This window comes from Zerene cesonia, chromosome 17, assembly GCF_012273895.1.
Source record: "Zerene cesonia ecotype Mississippi chromosome 17, Zerene_cesonia_1.1, whole genome shotgun sequence".
NCBI classification, from domain to species: domain Eukaryota; kingdom Metazoa; phylum Arthropoda; class Insecta; order Lepidoptera; family Pieridae; genus Zerene; species Zerene cesonia.
The window spans coordinates 3,330,349-3,337,732 of NC_052118.1; the positions used below are offsets into that span (position 1 = coordinate 3,330,349).

Sequence of the window (7,384 nt, forward strand, 5' to 3'; positions counted from 1 at the left end):
TGTTAGATCGGCTGAGATATCTTTCCGATTGAAGCTTGTACGGCGAACGCTCGTGGTTTCTGTGTTAGTGGCCTGAGCGGGCGCGCACACGCATTTCTTCCGTTTAACGCTCAGTGTTACTTTGACACTAGCGCAGACCGAACTTAGAAGTTCCATTGTCGCCGAAGGAATCGTGAACTGTGAACGAACTCTGTGATTTGTGTGATTGTGTTTTGTATTTGAATCATAGGTAAGTTGTCGAATACTTTCGTTGATAATATTCGCGGATACTCTCTCCTGTTAAGAAAGCGTATAATTTCACATAGCTATTCGTATTCTTGATATCTTAGATGCTAAACATGCCAATTAGTGTGCTTTATGGATGGGCTACGTTTGATAATCGTGACTTTATAATGCTAATTCGATAAATACCATTTATAGTGTATTATGGTAATACGTCCACAAATAAAAATAGCTAGTATAAATAATGATTGAAGAGTTATATCAAACTGCATCATACTTAAATGATCTGTCTTTTAATATTCGATTATTATTTTATTTATGTAACACGTCGCGATAATTAATTTGAGGGACGTCAATAAATAATAATTAGTGACACCTGTCTAAACTTGAATTAAAATATGATAATCGGCAATAATATGTCAGCAAAATTGTGACCGGAGATTTTAAAGTTTTATTAATAAAATTTAACGATATAACTTTACATGTGTTGTGATTGTTGCAATTATAACCGGATTCCATTCATTGACTATTCAATATCTAAGTATTCAAGTAGTATAATAACGAAGTGTGGAAACATAGATTTTCTAACGTTTTTGTGTTCCTGTAAGTATCGTTATGAGTTTAATAATTTAATTAAGGAATTCATTAATTTTTTAAAGTAAGTACTTCATTCATCTTCAAATGATATGATACAGTTTATTAATTTAAAACATTACCGTGAATCTATAGTCTAGCCATATTATAAACAATTCTCATAGATTTTTAATATAATTTAAATATAAAAATATTTTAGGCAATATCTCGAGAACTACAAAATAAGTGTGGAAACCCGACAATTAGCGTTTAAAATGCAATTGTTGTTCGATGAATTTTTTGTTTTTCGCAACGATTCGGTTCATAAGTATATTACAATACTAGGTCAGGTTGCATAGAATTAGCGCCTTTTTTAACCAATGCGGTATCTGTCTTCATGATAACAAGTATATTGTGTGAATAGATGTTTGTGTATGTATTTTTTTTTAATTCTATTGTTGATTTTAAACCACAATTTTTTTACCTTCTGATTTTTTTGCATTACTTATTTATTCATGGTAATAATAGTAATTTAAATATTGTTAATTGGACAATACAGTATTTACCGGAGTCATTCTAAAACGTTTTTGGATCGGTATAGTGCTAACCTACAAGGAGTAGGTAAAAATTCATATCATAAAAACAGGTAAATTTAAGATTTTTTTAATAAAACCGTACGTGATAAAAAGCAGTTTTATTTAAACTGCGATGTTTTGTTATTTAACTATGCCAATTAAAATTTTCTCCTTCCGATCTCACACAAGATTAGCTCAATGATCATCGTGACCTACAAAACCACTCTCACTGTCACAAGACCAACTAACTATACAGAAGTTATAAACCAGTTGCTTATTACTTTTAGTATATATGTTTATAAAACATGTTTAAATAAAATATTACATTTACAAAATGCATTTAAAGAGTATACATTATTTTTTCTTTTAATTTTTTAGTTGCTTATTATAATTTATTTGTGATTTACCTATATTCACTCTGTCGTTACACAGATTAATAAAAGCGTTTCGCGCCATTATAGATTATTTATTGGCATAAAATTAACGCGGTCAACTTCCGAACTAATTTGTGTGATAAATCAAGATTATGAGCTAATTGGGGCGTGTTTAATGGAGAATGCCCGTCTAATAAAAGTTCAAAAATTATATAAATTTCCCACAACATTTAATACGCCTTAAGTAATTCAATTTTAGTGATTTTTGGAAATATAAATGTATTTTTTTCTTATTTATATACGTAAGTGCGATGAAGTATTGTGATCGACATTTCGTTAATATAATTTCTGGCAAATACGCATCATACGCATTTGTTCCACGAAGGTAAGTTAATTTAACAAACGGAATGGTTTTGCGAAAATATTTAAATTATTCTCATAAATATTCACAAGTTACTAGGCGTAAAGGCTAACAATGAAGGTAATATTTTTTTGTTTTTATGCATATTTGCAATCACCGTCAAAATATAACGATTTGCTTAACACACACGCTGGTAACAATTAGTATCACTTATGTAAATATTTTTTTCACTGATCAAAAATTTGACCTTTACAATTATTAAACACGGGTAGTTAGAATTTTGACGTATGATTGTAGATTTTTCAATTACAGTCTACGAGTGTTATTCGGTCTCATAAAGTTTTGTTTGTTCCAACTGAATATTCGTACCTTACTCAATCATCAATATAATTAAAATAATACTTTGTTTAAATCTTATTGAAATTAATTGGTTGAAAAGGTTTACCATAATAAATAAAAAATTAGCATATGTTCGCTCAAAATTACTTTAACTTCATCAAGAAATATATAAATATTCAATAACAAAAGAAAAAGCAATAATCAGTGAACTTTTAACGTTTTAATACATTCTATAGCTGCAAATAAAATTCCAGATCACGTAAGAGCAAATAAATCATGAATGCCAGTGACAAATGTTCTCACACTTCTGTAATTGCATCGGCATTGCAAACTTGCACTGTTAATAAATAGGTACTAGTTAATTAAACAAAAACATATAATTTCAGTTCATTTATGTCACATTTTTGTATAAAAAACGTATGTTTTTAGAATAATAAGTTATTAGATACTTATTGAATGATATGATATTACTGTGGCGAAACAAATCACTGCTATATTTTTTTTTTATTTTTAATTGAATTGTCCCAAAAGCAATTGAATAACATATTTTAAATTTAATATCTGAACAGTTATAATACAACTTGTGCGAAGTACCTACAATTATAAATATTATATTATATATTCACGTTTTGCTTCGAAATCTATTGCAATTTTTTTTTTAGTCCGCCATTGATGCGAATAATAATAATTATTAAAATCAAACAGAATATTATAGTGTTTTAAATTAGACCATAGTGAATTATTCAAGCATGGCCTAGACTTAATTGACATATTGCATAATTAACGTTTCAAATTATTTCCACAGAGCGTCTAGCTGACGATAATATAATGAAGAGAATTAAACAACAAATTTTCGGACCTATATTAATAAAGCCAGTGGTATAGCCTACAAATAACATCAATATATTTATATATTAGTTTAAATATTAATATCAAATATTAATACAATAATATATTTCACTGGTATGTTTTTAAACAAACACCATGAATCAGCACTGCTTACATCATTCTAGTGGGCAAAAAAATATAACGCTGCATCATTGATAAATCGGTACCCTCCCTTTATATGAAGATCCCATAAGATACATTCACAAAAAGACCGGATCGATTAACCACAAAAAATTGATTCGGAGGTGGCCAAATAATAATATATATCAGATGTAAAGAAGCGATTACTCAAAAGGTTTTGCATTGAATTGCTTATACATAATAATTTAGTTTTTTAGTTGCGCCTTTAAATTTTTTTAGGATATTTTTGAAATTATGTATATACGATATGGATTGATTAATGGATTTTTGAATACTTAAAATCTCTATTTCGGATTGGCTATTTCTTTTTCCTTATTAGCATATTAAGTCACAGCAAAGCTACATAAATACACATATAATTACACCTGAGAAAGATAAACATCATTCACTTTGTCCAGTCTGAGCAAATATTAGGCTTCATAATATAAAATATGTTAGGCGATCATTGCACCCAGTACAATCAATAGTATGTATGGAACTGTTTATGCAATTTTTTTTTTCAAACCAATAAAGCATTCTCAAAGCAGTTAACGTTAAAGATTCGCTTGTGAAAGTTGCCGTATAAGTTATTCTGTACACGTTATGCGACCATATCTATAGATGGTAAGCTGGGGACACACGTAGCGGTTTTCTGACGTAACCATCTACATTGTGTCACTGGCTTACATGCCCCAAGAAGAGTAATAAATCCCGTTTAAAATATTTTTGCTAATTTCCTTAAAACTCAACATCATCTCGATCTATATTCGTAAAATCACTTGTGACATAAGAAAATCGATACGGTAAATTTACGTATTATTATTAAATATATATGCATAATGCTCATGGTTTTGGAGAAATCTATTCACAAATACACATAACAATATCTGTAGTTGTTTAGAAGAAAAAAAAACATCGTGTTTGATTTAAAATAATTTAATTTATAATTTTTTCAATGTTTATTATTTTTCCATACAAAAAAATACCGTAAGTGAATACCGACTATTAAATCCGCATGTCACAACTTCTATAATCATTCAATTTACTAAACTCCATAAATTGTTCGTTATTTTAAAAAAATTTCAAATAAATATGAAACAATATGCCAATATCTTAATTTAAAAAAAACATTTATGCATAACCAGACAAAGATCTCCCTAAATTTTTTAATAATACAGTGTAACACTCTCATAACTTAAAATAACAACACATCATCACAACATAGTATAAAACATAGTCGCTATCTCTGTCGCTATGTCCCGATGTCCCTATGTAAGCTTAAATCATTAAAACTACGCAACGGATTTTGATGGGGGTTTTTAATAGATAGAGTGATTCAATAGTGTATATGTATAATAGCATGTATTACTACTCCGAATTTAACGAGCGCGAAGCCGTGGGCAAAAACTAGTTAAATTATAAAATGTTCACAAATGTTTACGAAGAATTTTACCAAGATAAAGATTTATAACTCCAGATGAGTTTAGGATTGTACACATATACGGGATAGCATCTTCTCTCAAGTTACGGTTAAATTGAGAGCTTTAGAAAATGTTTTAAAGGATTCCTTGAAAAATAACTGAACCGAAAAATACTATCAAAGAGATTTCCGAGAAGATTCAATCTGATAGCGATTACGGGAAGTTTTAAACACACATTATACATTGTCAAGAATGGTTGTGGTCAATGCACTTGGGTTCAGTCCTCCCGTGTATCTTGCGACCTGAATACCAAGTCAGGTACAGCGGGTTTAAGCTCAAAATATATCTTCAATTGTCAATACGTTTATATATTATATTTTTCGAATTTTTAACTCTCCTCTTGGCATCATTTCATATCACATAGGAAGTAATTATCAGATTGGTTGACGATTAGCTAATATGAAGAATCCTTTAATTAAACCATCATTACTAATGTTGTCATTTTTAATTCGAATACATTATAACAAATTGTACAATAATTTAATCGTCTTCTTTGTATCAATCTCCTTTTTCATAGACGTGCCATATTCATCCAATAAAATGTGAGCGGCTGTATTAATTAAATGCACTTATAAATTAGAAATATGAATAAACATTAAGCTTACGTATCTACAATACTCACCTACATGGAAAACTGGCATTCAATAAATTCCACATTTATGCTGAAGGTACAAAGGTAGAACTTTCGAGAACGTCGATTAAAAGCCATTTAACGTAAACAGGTTTATGAAATTTCGTTGTCCTAAGAGCGTTATATCATTACTGCACTTGTAAGGCAAAGGCTAAAGTTTATACGAAGAAGAAACTGAGCTTGAAGTCGGTCAAGTCGACGGATGTTCCTTTATTGCTCTTGACATTAAACGTAACAGAATAGTTATATAAGGTAATGCGATATGGCTACTCGGTGACAGCATTTAAACGACAAGACTGAATAAATAAGTAGTACTATATTTCTCTAGTTTTATGGATAACAGCTCCCTATTTAGTGTGAGATACAAATAAGGACAGTTTATATACTCACTGCCTACTTGTCGAAACGGTGAAGGAAAAATTGTGAGGCAAGCGGCATGTCGAAGAATCAAAAGTTCAACGACATGTGACATCTGCCAACCCGCACTTGACCACCACAATGGATATGGCCTAAGTCCTTTAATGAGACCTGTATGCCATGTCGCAGCAGTCGGAATATATATGGGCTGATGATGGTGAAAATCTACTCGTAAAGAAATCGCACACGCACTCATCGCAACGTTACATTTCGTAATATTCGATTATGATAAAGTTACTTCAGAAAGATAACAATATCGTATTTAAAATACTGCTAAAATATAAACTTATTTATTTAAACAATAACTTTAATATTTAATTATAAAAATCGTATTTTAGATCATGTTATAGGTAAACGTGATAACTAAATTTATTTTATAGCTACGCATTATTTTATTAAAAGAGATGTTATAATAAAAATAATTTTATAGCAATCGTGATATGTCTATGCATAATGGCTTTGTTTTTAGATTTTATTAATTAGTGAATCCTATTTTTAAAATCATTTTGACTGCACATAAGGAAATCCTTCGGCGTATTGAAATGGCTAAGATAATTAAATAAAAATCTGAAGTTTTTGTAAAAATTGGTTGTTATTCACATATTACATACATTTACCAACAAGAAAGTATACTATCATAATAAATCAATTAGTTATTTATTCAAATTTATGTAATTATTCTTAAAATTTATTCAAATTAAGGTGGAAGTGTAACGATTCGGAGTATATTTTCGTACACTATTATAAAATCAATTAATATTCTATTAATTAATTTAAATAATACTTTCTACAACTACGTTGCCTGCATCAACTTACCATTAATTCATTTAAAATTGTAATTTCTTCTTGAAACTTATAAATATTCGAAATACATAAAATTATTCATGTATTTCAAAGCATCCAAATGGACTCAACAACAAAGTTATTAAAATTTTCATTAACTCCATAAATAACGTTTATTAAATATTTAATTACCTTTGTTCTGTTTGTAAGGCCCTCATCATTTTATGCACAATATTTTACGGTCAATAACAATTTTTTATCAGCGGTCTCAAGTACGAACAAGTTATGTGATATTTTCTAGATAAATGTCATTCGTCATTTACATTACACCTTTACGAATGTAATATTGTACTAGTTTTTCCAGTTCATATTACTCAAATGTTACTTTAACATTACGCATAAAGACATTTTGTCTATGGCCGAAACAAGATAAGATGAGAATGGCTATTATTCATCCCGTCCTTTCCATTTCCCTCTTTTATATTCTCATGTTTCGCAGTAATATTTAACTGTAGTTTGTATGTTATAGCGACACAATCGTTTCTGTTAAAATAATAAAACAGTTTTATAACTTTAACAAAACTTATTTAAGAGTTTATGAAGGCAATAGACGTATCTAG

The 7,384-nt window shown here is 29.2% G+C and overlaps 1 protein-coding gene across 5 annotated transcripts in view; it reads left to right on the forward strand.

Moving 5' to 3' along the window:
• LOC119833600 overlaps window positions 1-7,384 on the forward strand; it is an 80,479-nt gene continuing 73,095 nt past the window's right edge. For 2 of the 5 annotated variants that reach the window (XM_038357674.1, XM_038357675.1), the window contains exon 1: window positions 1-229. The gene's annotated coding sequence lies outside the window, so the exon portion shown is untranslated. Of the gene's footprint in view, window positions 230-1,197; window positions 1,228-7,384 lie in introns of those variants that run through there. The other 3 variants (XM_038357678.1, XM_038357676.1, XM_038357677.1) reach the window with 3 other exon arrangements.